This window comes from Scyliorhinus torazame, chromosome 24, assembly GCF_047496885.1.
Source record: "Scyliorhinus torazame isolate Kashiwa2021f chromosome 24, sScyTor2.1, whole genome shotgun sequence".
Classification (NCBI taxonomy): Eukaryota; Metazoa; Chordata; class Chondrichthyes; order Carcharhiniformes; family Scyliorhinidae; genus Scyliorhinus; species Scyliorhinus torazame.
The window spans coordinates 42,606,216-42,619,321 of NC_092730.1; positions in this window are offsets into that span (position 1 = coordinate 42,606,216).

Genomic DNA, 13,106 nt, shown 5'->3' on the forward strand with positions numbered 1-13,106 from the left:
CTCCCCTGCTTGATGCACTCCCCTGCTTGATACACCTCCATGTTTTATGCATCCCCCTGCTTCATGCATCCCCCTGTTTTATGCATCCCCCTGTTTTATGCACTTCCCTGCTTTATACGCCCCCCTGCTTTATACACTCCCCTGCTTTATACACTCTCCTGCTTAATACACCCCCCTGCTTAATACACCCCCCTGCTTAATCCACCCCCCTGCTTAATCCACCCCCCTGCTTAATCCACCCCCCTGCTTAATACACCCCCCTGCTTTATACACCCCCCTGCTTTATACATCCCCCCTGCTTTATACATCCCCCCTACTTTATACATCCCCCCACAATATGCTTTATATATCCCCCTGCTTTATACACCCCCCTGCTTTATACACCTCCCTGATTCATACACTCCCCTGCTTCGTACACCCCCCTGCTTCGTAAACCCCCCTGCTTCGTACACCCCCCTGCTTCGTACACCCCCCTGCTTCGTACACCCCCCTGCTTCGTACACCCCCCTGCTTCGTACACCCCCCTGCTTCGTACACCCCCCCTGCTTCGTACACCCCCCCTGCTTCGTACACCCCCCCTGCTTCGTACACCCCCCCTGCTTCGTACACCCCCCCGCTACGTACACCCCCTGCTTCGTACACCCCCCCTGCTTCGTACACCCCCCTGCTTCGTACACCCCCCTGCTTCGTACACCCCCCTGCTTCGTACACCCCCCTGCTTCGTACACCGCCCTGCTTCGTACACCGCCCTGCTTCGTACACTCCTCTGCTTAATACCCCCCCCTGCCTAATACACCCCCCTGCTATAAACACCCCCCTGCTTTATACACTCCCCTGCTTTATACGCCCCCCTACTTTATGCACTCCCCTGCTTCATACACCCCACTGCTTTGTACATTCCCCTGCTTTATACACCCCCTGCTTTGTACACCTCCCTGCTTTGTACACCCCCCCTGCTTTGTACACCCCCCTGCTTTGTACACCCCCCTGCTTTATACACCCCCCTGCTTTATACACCCCCCTGCTTTATACACCCCCCTTCTTTATACATCCCCTGCTTTATTCACCCCCCTGCTTTATACACCCCCCTGCTTTATACACCCCCCTGCTTTATACACCCCCCTGCTTTATACACCCCCCTGCTTTATACACCCCCTGCTTTATACACCCCCCTACTTGATACATCCCCCTGCTTTATACACCCAGCCTGCTTTATACACCCCCCTACTTTTTACATCCCCCTGCTTTTTACATCCCCCTGCTTTATACACCCAGCCTGCTTTATACACTCCCCTGCTTTATACACCCCCCTACTTTATACATCCCCATGCTTTATGCACTCCCCTGCTTCATACTCTCCCCTGCTTTATACACCCCCCTGCTTTATACACCCCCCTGCTTTATACACCCCCCTGCTTTATGCACCCCCCTGCTTTAGACACACCTCTGCGTTGTAGACTCCCCTGCTTTGTGCACTCCCCTGCTTTATACACCCCCCTGCTTTATACATCCCCCTGCTTTATACACCCAGCCTGCTTTATACACCCCCCCCGCTTCATACATCCCCCTGCTTTATACACCCCCTGCTTTATACAAACCCCCTGCTTTATACTCCCCCCTGCTTTATACACCCGCCTGCTTTATACACACCCCCTGCTTTGTACACTCCCCTGCTTTATACACCCCCCTGCTTTATACACTCCGCTGCTTTATACACCCCCTGCTTTATACAAACCCCCTGCTTTATACTCCCCCCTGCTTTATACACCCGCCTGCTTTATACACACCCCCTGCTTTATACACTCCCCTGCTTTATACACCCCCCTGCTTTATACACTCCGCTGCTTTATACACCCCCCTGCTTTATACACCCCCCTGCTTCATACATCCCCCTGCTTTATACACCCCCTGCTTTATACACCCCCCTGCTTTATACACCGCCCTGCTTTATACACCCCCCTGCTTTATACACCCCCCTGCTTTATACACCCCCCTGCTTCATACATCCCCCTGCTTTATACATCCCCTGCTTGAACCACTTCCAATCGTTTGGAAGCTCCACTGGTTTCCACACTTTCTTGTTGCGCACATCCCTCTGTTTTCACACTTTCAAAAAACAAAAAAAATTGCCGTTCGTTTTCATTTATTGTCCAGAAACAAAGGCTTCTTCTTCGCTTTCTCTAATAACAGTCTGTCGCCATCTGGCTCAGCAAACAATCCTCCCTATTCCCCCCCCACCCAGCTCGCCTCCCACTGACCCCCCCCCCCCCCCCCCCCCGCCCATCTCCCCTCTCCCTGACCCCCCGCCCAGCTCCCCCGCCCAGCTCCCCTCTCCCTGACCCCCCCCCCACCCAGCTCCCCTCTCCCTGACCCCCCCGCCCAGCTCCCCTCTCCATGACCCCCCCCCACCCAGCTCCCCTCTCCCTGACCCCCCCACCCTCCCGCCCAGCTCTCCTCTCCCTGACCCCCCCCGCCCAGCTCCCCTCTCCCTGCCCCCCCCCTGCCCAGCTCCCCTCTCCCTGACCCCCCCCCCCACCCAGCTCCCCTCTCCCTGACCCCCCCACCCAGCTCCCCTCTCCCTGACCCCCCCCGCCCAGCTCCCCTCTCCCTGACCCCCCCCCCGCCCAGCTCCCCTCTCCCTGACCCCCCCCCTCCGCCCAGCTCCCCTTCCCTGATTCCCCCCCCCCCGCCCAGCTCCCCTCTCCCTGACCAACCACCCCCCGCCCAGCTCCCCTCTCCCTAACCCCCCCGCCCAGCTCCCCTCCACCTGACCCCCCCCCCCCCCCGCCCCGATTGTCTCCTTTTTTAAAATAATTGATTTAAAATACAGTTTTGTCCACGTTGTGGATACAGGTATATACCTGACAAAGCAAAACACAGGCTCTGGGAAATATACCCGGATGGGAGGGGTCTTTCCTCCCCTCTCTTCTTTCCTTTTCGCCGATTTATCTAACTGGGCTATTGCTCGTCTCCCCTTCCCGTTTTTCTTCGTGTTCCCTCACCGTGCTGTGGTTGCTCCTACTGTCGTCTTCCCCTGTGCCCTCCCCCTCCCCCCGTTCTTGTTTCCTTATCCGTTTCCCCTTCTTGCTCCCCTTTTTTGTTCTCCCCCCTCACTCCTATCCCCCTTCTTCACTGCTGCCCCCATTCTTTCTTGCTGGCTGCCTTTTGTTACATCACCTTCCCCTCCACCCCGGTCCTCCCTCGGTTTCCTCTTTCTGTCTCGTCCTGGCTATTTCTCCCAGGCTACTCGCTATTTATTCATGTGTTGGCCACAAACCGGTCTCGGAGCAGTCGGGTGAATGGCTCCCATGTTTTGTGGAAGCGCTCTTCCGACCAAGGATGGTGAATTTGATATTCTCCATTTGGAGAAATTCGGATCGGCCGGGAAGCCAGTCTGCAGTTTTAGGTGCTGCTGCTGATCGCCAGCCGAGCAAAATTCTACGGCGGCCGATCAGGGAGGTAAAGGCATCCGCCCTCCTCCCCATGAAGAGATCTGGCTGGTCTGATACCCCAGAGACTGCCACCTTCGGGCATGTCTTCACTCTCATCCCTAACACTTTGGACATTGCCTCGAAGAAGGCTGTCCAGTACCCACCAAGTCTGGGCAAGACCAGAACATGTGGGCGTGGTTGGCCAGGCCTCCTTGGCAGGTTTCACATCTATCCCCCACCTCTGGGAAGAACCTGATCATTCGGGTTCTGGTCAAGTGGGCTCTGTGTACCACTTTTAGCTGCGTTAGGTTGAGCCTCGGAGGGAGAGTTGACCCTGTGCAGTGCGTCGCTCCAGAATCCCCACCCTATTTCGAACCCCAAGTCTCCCTCCCATTTCCTCCTTGTCGTGTCCAGTTCGGTGTCGGTCCTCTCTAGCAGTTGTTCGTACATGTCACTACAGTTCCCTCTGCCTAGGATGTCTGCGCCCAGTAGCTCTTCCAATAGTGTCTGTCATGGTGGTCGTGGTTAAGTCCTTGTCTCCTTCCTTTAGGAAGTTTTGTCGCTGCAGGTATCTGAGTTTGTTGCCTTTAGCTGGTTGGAATCGCTGCGTTAGTTCTTCCAGTGTTGTGACCCTACCGTCAGTGTATCGGTCCCTGACTGTCAATGTCCCCCACATCCTGTCTCCACCTTTTGAAGGTGGTGTCGGTGAGTGCTGGTGTGAACCTGTGGTTATTGCAGATGGGGGCTTTGTCGGATATTTTGGTCAGTCCGAATTGCTGCCGTAGTTGGTTCCACGTCTGGAGGGTGGCTATCACCACTGGGCTGCTGGAGTGTTTCTTGGGAGAGCTGCCTTAGCGAGGGCCCGGGGGGAGGTCCCCTTGAGGGGGTCTCCTCTGCGTGCATCCACTCGGCTTCTGCCTCCTTTGTCCATCCCATCTCTCTTGGATTGGATTGGATTTGTTTATCGTCACGTGTACCGAGGTACAGTGCAAAGTATATGAGAAGAAAAGGGAATAAAAGAAAATACATAATAGGGCAACACACAATGTAACTACATAAGCACTGGCATCTTATGAAGCATACAGGGTGTAGTGTTAATGAGGTCAGTCCATAAGAGGGTCATTTAGGAGTCTGGTGACAGTGGGGAAGAAGCTGTTTTTGAGTCTGTTTGTGCGTGTTCTCAGACTTCTGTATCTCCTGCCCGATGGAAGAAGTTGGAAGAGTGAGTAAGCCGGGTGGGAGGGATCTTTGATTATACTGCCCGTTTTCCCCAGGCAGCGGGAGGTGTAGATGGAGTCAATGGATGGGAGGCAGGTTCGTGTGATGGACTGGGCGGTGTTCACGACTCTCTGAAGTTTCTTGCGGTCCTGGGCCGAGCAGTTGCCATACCAGGCTGTGATGCAGCCCGATAGGATGCTTTCTATGGTGCATCTGTAAAAGTTGGTAAGGGCTAATGTGGACATGCCGAATTTCCTTAGTTTCCTGAGGAAGTATAGGCGCTGTTGTGCTTTCTTGGTGGTGGTGTCGACGTGGGTGGACCACGACAGATTTTTGGAGATGTGCACCCCTAGGAATTCCAAACTGCTAACCATCTCCACCTCGGCCCCGTTGATGCTGACAGGGGTGTGTACAGTACTTGGCTTCCTGAAGTCAATGACCAGCTCTTTAGTTTTGCTGGCATTGAGGGAGAGATTGTTGTCGCGACACCACTCCACTAGGTTCTCTATCTCCCTCCTGTATTCGGACTCGTTGTTATTCGAGATCCGGCCCACTATGGTCGTATCGTCAGCAAACTTGTAGATGGAGCTGGAACCAAGTTTTGCCATGCAGTCGTGTGTGTACAGGGAGTAGAGTAGGGTGCTAAGTACGCAGCCTTGTGGGGCGCCGTTGTTGAGGACTATTGTGGAGGAGGTGTTGTTGTTCATTCTTACTGATTGTGGTCTGTTGGTAAGAAAATCGAGGATCCAGTTGCAGAGTGGGGAGCCAAGTCCTAGGTTTTGGAGCTTTGATATGAGCTTGGCTGGGATTATGGTGTTGAAGGCGGAGCTGTAGTCAATAAATAGGAGTCTAATGTCGGAGTCCTTGTTTTCGAGATGCTCTAGGGATGAGTGTATGGCCAGGGAAATGGTGTCTGATGTGGACCGGTTGCAGCGGTAAGCGAATTGCAGTGGATCAAGGCGTTCTGGGAGTATGGAGGTGATGCGCTTCATGATCAACCTCTCGAAGCACTTCATTATGACTGAAGTCAGGGCCACTGGTCGGTAGTCATTGAGGCACGTTGCCTGGTTCTTCTTTGGTACCGGTGTGATAGTGGTCTTCTTGAAGCAGGTGGGGACCTCGGAGTGGAGTAGGGACAGGTTAAAGATGTCCGTGAATACCTCTGCCAGCTGCTCCGCGCAGGCTCTGAGTGCACGACCAGGGATCCCGTCTGGGCCCGTCGCCTTCCGAGGGTTCCCTTTCAGGAAGGCAAAGCTGACTTCGGAAGCTGTGATGGTGGGTATGGGTGAATTATGGGCTGCTGGGGCACTCGCCAGCAGATTGTTGGTTACGTGCTCGAACCGAGCATAGAATGCATTGAGTTCATCGGGGAGGGGTGCGCTGCTGCCAGAGATACTGTTCGGCTTCGCTTTGTAGCCCGTTATATTGTTTAGTCCTTGCCACAGCCGCCGAGAGTCTGTCTGACTCTATCTTGGTTTGATCTTCTCTCTTGGCATTCCGGATGGCTTTGCGGAGGTCGTACCTGGATTTTTTGTATAGGTCAGGGTTGTCTGCCTTGAACGCCTCAGATCTGTCCTTCAGTAGGGAGTCAATCTCGCGATTGAGCCATGGTTTCCGGTTGGGGAACGCACGTACTGCTTTCTTTGGCATGCAGTCGTCCACACATTTGCTGATGAAGTCTGTGACGGTGGTGGCATACTCATTTAAGCTGGGCGCTGAGTTCTTAAATATGGACCAGTCCACTGTCTCTAAGCCTCACGTAAGAGCTCTTCTGTCTCCTCGGACCAGCACTGCACAACCTTCTTAGCTGGATTCTCCCGCTTGAGTTTCTGCTTGTATGCCGGGAGAAGGAACACCGTCTTATGGTCTGATTTCCCAAAGTGTGGTCGGGGGATGGAACCGTAGGCACCCTTGATTTTTCAGTAGCAGCGGTCAAGAGTGTTGTTACCTCTGGTGGGACAGGAGATGTGCTGGTGAAATTTTGGCAGTACACTCTTGAGGTTGGCCTTGTTGAAGTCTCCGGCCACGATGAACAAGGCCTCCGGGTGTTCTGTTTCGTAGTTGTTTATTACTGTGTATAGTTCGTCCAGCGCCTTCCTCACTACTGCCTGGGGTGGGATGCAGACCGCTGTGATAATGGCTGAAGTGAACTCACGTGGAAGATAATATGGGCGGCACTTTGCGGTCAGGTATTCCAGGTCTGGGAGCAGTAGGTCGCCAGAGTCGTCACATCCAAGCACCAGGAGGAATTGATGAGGAGGCAAACCACTCCACCCTTCGCTTTGCCTGATGATGCCGTGCGGTCCACCTGGTGAATTGAGAAGCCTTCAGGTTGTATGGCACAGTCCGAAGTGAGGCGGGGGTGAGCCATGTCTCTGTGAAACAGAGCACACAGCAGTCTCTTACTTCCCTCTGAGAGGTAAGTCTGGTGTTAAGTTCATCCAGCTTGTTTTCGATCGCTTGGACGTTTGCCAGGAGTATGCTGGGGAGAGGGGTCTTGAAACCGCGTTGCTTCAGTCTAACCTGCAGACCGCCGCGTTTCCCTCGCTTCCTCGGTCGGCGGCTGCTGCTGGATGATCCTGGGATCCGATGGCAGATGTCAGTTCTTGTGGAAAGTAGGTTGTCGCGTCTGGCGGGGTCCAGGGTGCTGGCGGGGACCAGGGCACTGGTTGAGGTAGAGGGGTTGCAAGGGGGGGCATGTTTGCGATCCGGATGGGTCCCGGCCTTCTGCGGGCACGGGAATACCTTGCAGCGCTTTTGGATCCTCGCACGGCGTCTCCGCCGTTTTGGGAGTCCTGGGTCGTGGGCAGGGGCTTCCTGAGGCAGGTTGGGCTGGGTCCCATGGTCTGTTCCCTCCCTGGGTGCTGCTGCGGTCGGATCTTGAAGTGACCCCGGTCGGGCCTCCACGTGGATTTTTCTTTCTTCTATCACCAGGTAGGTCGGGTTGTTGGGCGGGCCTCTCAGGGTCGGGTCGCTGGGCGGGTCTCTGGGGGTCGCGTTGGGCCGGGTCTTGCCGTCGGGGGTCGGGTCGGGAGCTCCGGGGACTGGGCAAGGCGATCCGGGGGCTGGCGTCGATAGTTAGGCCGTGTTTGGAGCTCTGCGGTCCGGGTCGGCTCCAAATCGAGGTCGGGGCTTCACTTCCGGTTTGGGCCCGATCTTCTTCCAGGTCGCGGAGGTCAGGTCGGGTCGGTTCAAAAGGTCTCCAAGGGCTTCGGAGGATGTTCAAGCCTGCAAGAGAAGATAAAACAGAGAGGATAGTAATAATGTTAGTTTTAGAATTAATTTTTAAAAGATTAGAACGAGTATAAGTTAAGTAAAAAGTGGATCTGTTTGGGAGAGCTCGCAGAGAGTTGCCTCGCTGCGGCGCCATCTTGGTAAAAGATGCCGCTGTCGCTGCCCAGTGTTAGAATTGAAGGTTTGGGAGGGCTAGCACTCCCCTGGATTTTGGTTTCTGTAGGACCTTCTTTGTGATCCTCGCATTCTTTTCCCCCTATACAAACACCATGATTAACTTGTCCAGTGAGTTAAAAAAGGCCTTGGGGATATAGATTGGGATCAATCTGAATAGGAAGAGGTTTCTGGGCAGTACGTTCATTTTGATTGTCTGTACTCTCCCCAACAGGGAGAGTGGGAGTGTGTTCCATCTCTGCAGGTCCTTTTTGACTTCCTCTGCCAGACTGGTCAGGTTCTATTTGTTGATCCCCATCCAGCGATGAGCGATTAGGATCCCCAGGTAGTGGAATTTGTATTGGGATTGTTTAAACAGCATTTCCACCAGTGCTGCCCCTCCCCCTTGCGGGTTCACCAGGAAAATCTCACTTTTGCTCATATTGTGTTTAATCGGCCGAGACGGCACCAATCTCTTTCAGGAGCGCAATGATTCCTTTCATGCTGCTTTGTGGGACCAAGATGTAGAGGAGCAGGCCATCTGCAAAGAGTGAGACTATGCTCTCTGCCTCCTCTTCGGATCCCTCTCCAGTTCTTTGCTGTTCTGTGAGCGATCGCTAATTATTCGATCGCTGGAACGAACAGCAGCTGTAACAGCGGGCATCCCTGCCTGGTGCCCTTGTGGAGCTGGAAGTACTGGGAGCTGGTGTTGCTTCGCCATACGCTCGCCATTGGAGCGTTGTACAGGAGCTCCACCCAGGAGGTGAACCCTGATCCAAGCCCGAACTGCTCCAGCACCCCTATAAGGTACTTCCACTCAACTCTGTCGAAGGCCTTTTCTGCATCCAGGGAAACGATCACCTCAGGTGCTCTGACCCCAGATGGGATCATGATCACGTTCAGCAGGTGCCTGATGTTCGATGTTAGCTGTCTACCTCTGACAAAGCCCGTTTGATCCTCTGCGACCACCTCTGGTACGCAGTCTTCCAGTCTTTTGGCGAGGATCTTGGCCAATATTTTGGTGTCTACTTTTCGTAGCAAAATGGGTCTGTATGAAACGTATTCAGTCGGGTCTTTCTTAGGTATTAGCGAGATTGAGGCTTGTGCTAGTATAGGTGGCAGTGTGCCCCTTGCCAGCGAGTCTGTGAACATCTTCCTCGGGTGTGGAGCCAGTGCTGTCACAAATGTTTCGTAGAAGTCCGCCCGGAACCTGCCTGCATGGAGCTTATACTCTCCATGAGCTCTCCCAGTTCTAGCGGTGCTCCCAGGCCCCATTTTCTGTCCTCCCCCACGACTGGCATGTCTAGTCTATCAAGGAACTGTTTCATCCCTGAGCCCCCTGTTGGGGGCTCTGAGGTGTACAGTCGCCAGTCAAAGTCCACGAAGGTCTTGTTAACCTTGTTTGGGTCTGTTTCTAGTGTGCCTCTGTTGTCCCTAATTTGCGCGATCACTCTGGTGGCTGCCTGCTTTCTCAGCTGGTGTGCCAACAGGCGGCTGGCTTTGTCCCTGTTTTTTTATAGCGGTCCCCGTGCCTGGCGGAGTTGGTGCACTGCTTTCCTCGTGGAGAGCAGGTCAAAGTCCATTTGTAGCTTTTTCCTTTCCGCCAAGAGCTCTGCTGTTGAGGCCTAGCCGCTCTCTCCTCTCTCTCCCTCTGCGCTTTAAAGGCAATAATTTCCCCAATTAAAAAAAATAAAAAAATTTAGAGTACCCAATTCATTTTTTTTTTTCCAATTAAGGGGCAATTTAGCGTGGCCAATCCACCTAACTTGCACATCTTTGAGTTGTGGGGGCGAAGCCCACACAAACACGGGTAGAATGTGCAAACTCCACACATAGTGACCGAGAGCCGAGATCAAACCTGGGACCTCGGCGCAGTGAGGCCGCAGTGCTAACCCACTGCGCCACCGTTCTGCCCAATTTCCCCTCTAATCACGGCCTTCAGCGCCTCCCAGAACATGGAGGATGAGACCTCTCCCAATCTTGTTTGTCGTATACTCCGCTATGGCCTGTGATAACCTCTCACTCAAGTCCTTGTCGGCCAATCGGGCAGTGTCCAACCTCCTTGTGGGGCATTGGGTAGTGCTCGTCCCCAACCTCACTTCCATGTACTGTGGAGCGTGATCGGAGATTACGATTGCGGAGTACTCTGCCTTGACCAGCCCTGGGAGCACCGATTTTCCAACCACAAAGAAGTCAATCCTCGAGTATACGTTGTGGACTGAGGAGAATAAGGAGAACTTCTTCTCCCCTGGGTGGGTGATCCTCCATGTGTCCACCACCCTCTTCTGCCCCATGAAGCGACCGGGTTCCTTCTCCATGTTCAAGGTCTTCCCTGCTCTGAGGTTTGACCTGTCTGTCCTTGGGTCCTGGACACAGTTAACGTCCCCCCACCCCCCACCATGATCAGTCGGTGCGTCGCTATGTAGGATATTTCTGCCATGGTCTTTTTCATGAATTTTACGTTGTCCCAGTTGGGAGCAGGCCGTACAGGAAACCCATCTGCGCGGTACGAAAAGTCACGGGGGGTGTTTCAGTGTGGCGGCTGGGGTTGTGGGGTACCGGCGGCCGGAGGAGGTTCCGGGGCCTGAGACCAACATGGAATTCCGTCTCAGCAGGGGTCCGCTCAGACGGGATGCCACCGCACAACTGCGCCGTCTCGAGTCCAAGGGGCCGAGCACGACCGTTTTGAGGCCTCGGATGGGCTTGGCCACGTGCTGGATGGACACAGCACTGTGCTCGGCGAGCTCGTAGGGCGTCATCCAGTCCACTCCTCTGCCACCCTGCATGTCCCCGATCCTGGTCACCCCGGCATCCACAGCCCTCCGTTCCACCAGCTACCGGAATGGATATTGGCGGAGGTGCGGATTCCTGAGCAGGGGCTCCCTTACGAGAGCCACTACTCCTGACAGCGGAGAGCTGCGGCACGTGGGGACCCTGTTCCTGACTTTGAGAAGGTCCTGGTACAAGACAGGCAGCGTCAACAAAGAATTCTGAAGACCTTGCTGGTCAACGAACAGGAGCTGCACATCGTAGTTCAGGCCGTGCACCTGGGGGAAGAAATACTTCGCCCGGGCACACCATCGTGGAGGAGGCTCAACGTCCAGGTATCGCTGCAGAGTCTGAAGGCGTAAAGTCGTGATCTGGATGCGAAGGCACACCAGCGCCTGATCGCCCACCGCAAGCGGGAGACTCAAGACCTCCTCAGCGACCCAGTGCAATCCATTGTCCCAGAAGAACCGAATCAGAGTTCTCTGGATGCCTGTGACAAAGACAGGGGTCAAAGTGACCAGCCGGTACCACAGCATGGAGGCTATCAGCTGGTTTATGATGAGAACTCGACCCCTGTAGGACATCACTCGGAGCAGTCCTGTCCAGCGTCCCAGGCGAGCGGTGACCTTGGTCGCCAACTCCTGCCAGTTCGCCGGCCCGGCTTCCTCTGCCGGGCAAAGATAGACTCCCAAGTCGAGGATGTTGGTCCAAGTAGAGGATGTTGGTCCGGCTTCAGCTGAAGGGCCTGAGCTCCTCTGGGAGGGGGTCCATCTGCCACGGACCGACCAGGAGTCCGGAACATTTAGCCCGGTTGATCCCAGTAGAAGATGCGGCGGAGTACACAGCCTGGCACTCTCGCATCCTCCGCAGGTCACCGGGGTCAATGAACATGAGCAGCACATCATCAGCGTAAGCCGAAAGGACCACCGTGTTGCTCTGTTTATCTGGTTATAAATATGGCGGTCAATATGGTCGCCTTCCTTAATCCTAATTATGTTTACTTTAGAGTCGCCAGGTATCTCTCGATACCGCCACAAGGTTCAAACCCGAATACTGATCAAAGAGCCAATACACCAGTTAGTTAGTTCAAAGTCAATACTATATATTTACACACACGGTAAGATCTACTCATGCACAACAGTACTACAAACGAAACTATCTCTAACGCTAACGCCTGTACTTAACTTCGGGTGCCCACTTTGTCAGAGGAACAATGGCCGTTGTTCGGATCTGAGGCTGTTGGGTTTGAAGATACACAGGAGAACAGCGAAGGTCGTCCGTCTGGTCGCGAGCATTGACCTTGAACTTACTTGCTTCTGGTGATGCTGGTGGATGGGTCTCTGTGCTTTGAGAGCCAAGTCCAAGAGAGTGAATCTCTCCTGGGGGTTCCTTCTTATCCTTGGAGGGGCTTTGCGCGCTTTTAGGTGGGCCTTAAACTTGGTCCCAATTCATTGGGCCGCTTCTCGATCACTGTTATCGATCTTGACCAATAAAGGGGTGGGTGCCCTGATGGCTGGGCGTGTCTCAGGTGGCCGTTGGCCTTGCTTTGTTTGTGCTTTTCGGTTGGGGAACTGGCGCCGGGATGCCTGCAATAGTATCGGTGACCTGAGTGTCATTCCTTTGTTTCCCGGAGATGGGCCATCAATATGCTAATCGACCCATAGTTTCAATTCCGTCTGGGAGCTGTTTCCCAAATATCCATTCAGGCTCTGTGCCTGCTTGTTTTCTAGCATTGTCCACAGTTCCCTATATTCTTTGCGAGAGTCCATTTTGTATTCTGGAAGTGGCCATCCCAGATGGCTACAACCGCCGTGCCCGGCCTGCACAGAACCAGCCCCGACAGCCTCCTCCGCAGGAGGCGCAGGAAAGGCTCCACGCAGAGAGAATAAAGTTGGGCAGCCCTGACGCACTCGGGGACAGGTTAACCTTAATCAGACACTCCGAGGCAGCGTACAGTAATCGGATCCGGGCGACAAAGTGCGTCCTGAACCAGAAGGTTCGCAGAGGCCCGAGCAAATACTCGTGCCCCACCCTGTCGAACGCCCTCTCCTGGTCAAGAGACAGGAAGGCGCTCAACATCCCAGTCGTCTGAGAATGATGGATGTCCCGGACCAGATGGATATTATGGTAAATGGTGCGGTCCAGGACGGTGTGGGACTGTCAGGGTGGATCATGGTAAATGGTGCGGTCCGGGACGGTGTGGGACTGTCAGTGTGGATCATGGTAAATGGTGCGGTCCGGGACGGTGTGGGACTGTCAGGGTGGATCATGGTAAATGGTGCGGTCCGGGACGGTGTGGGA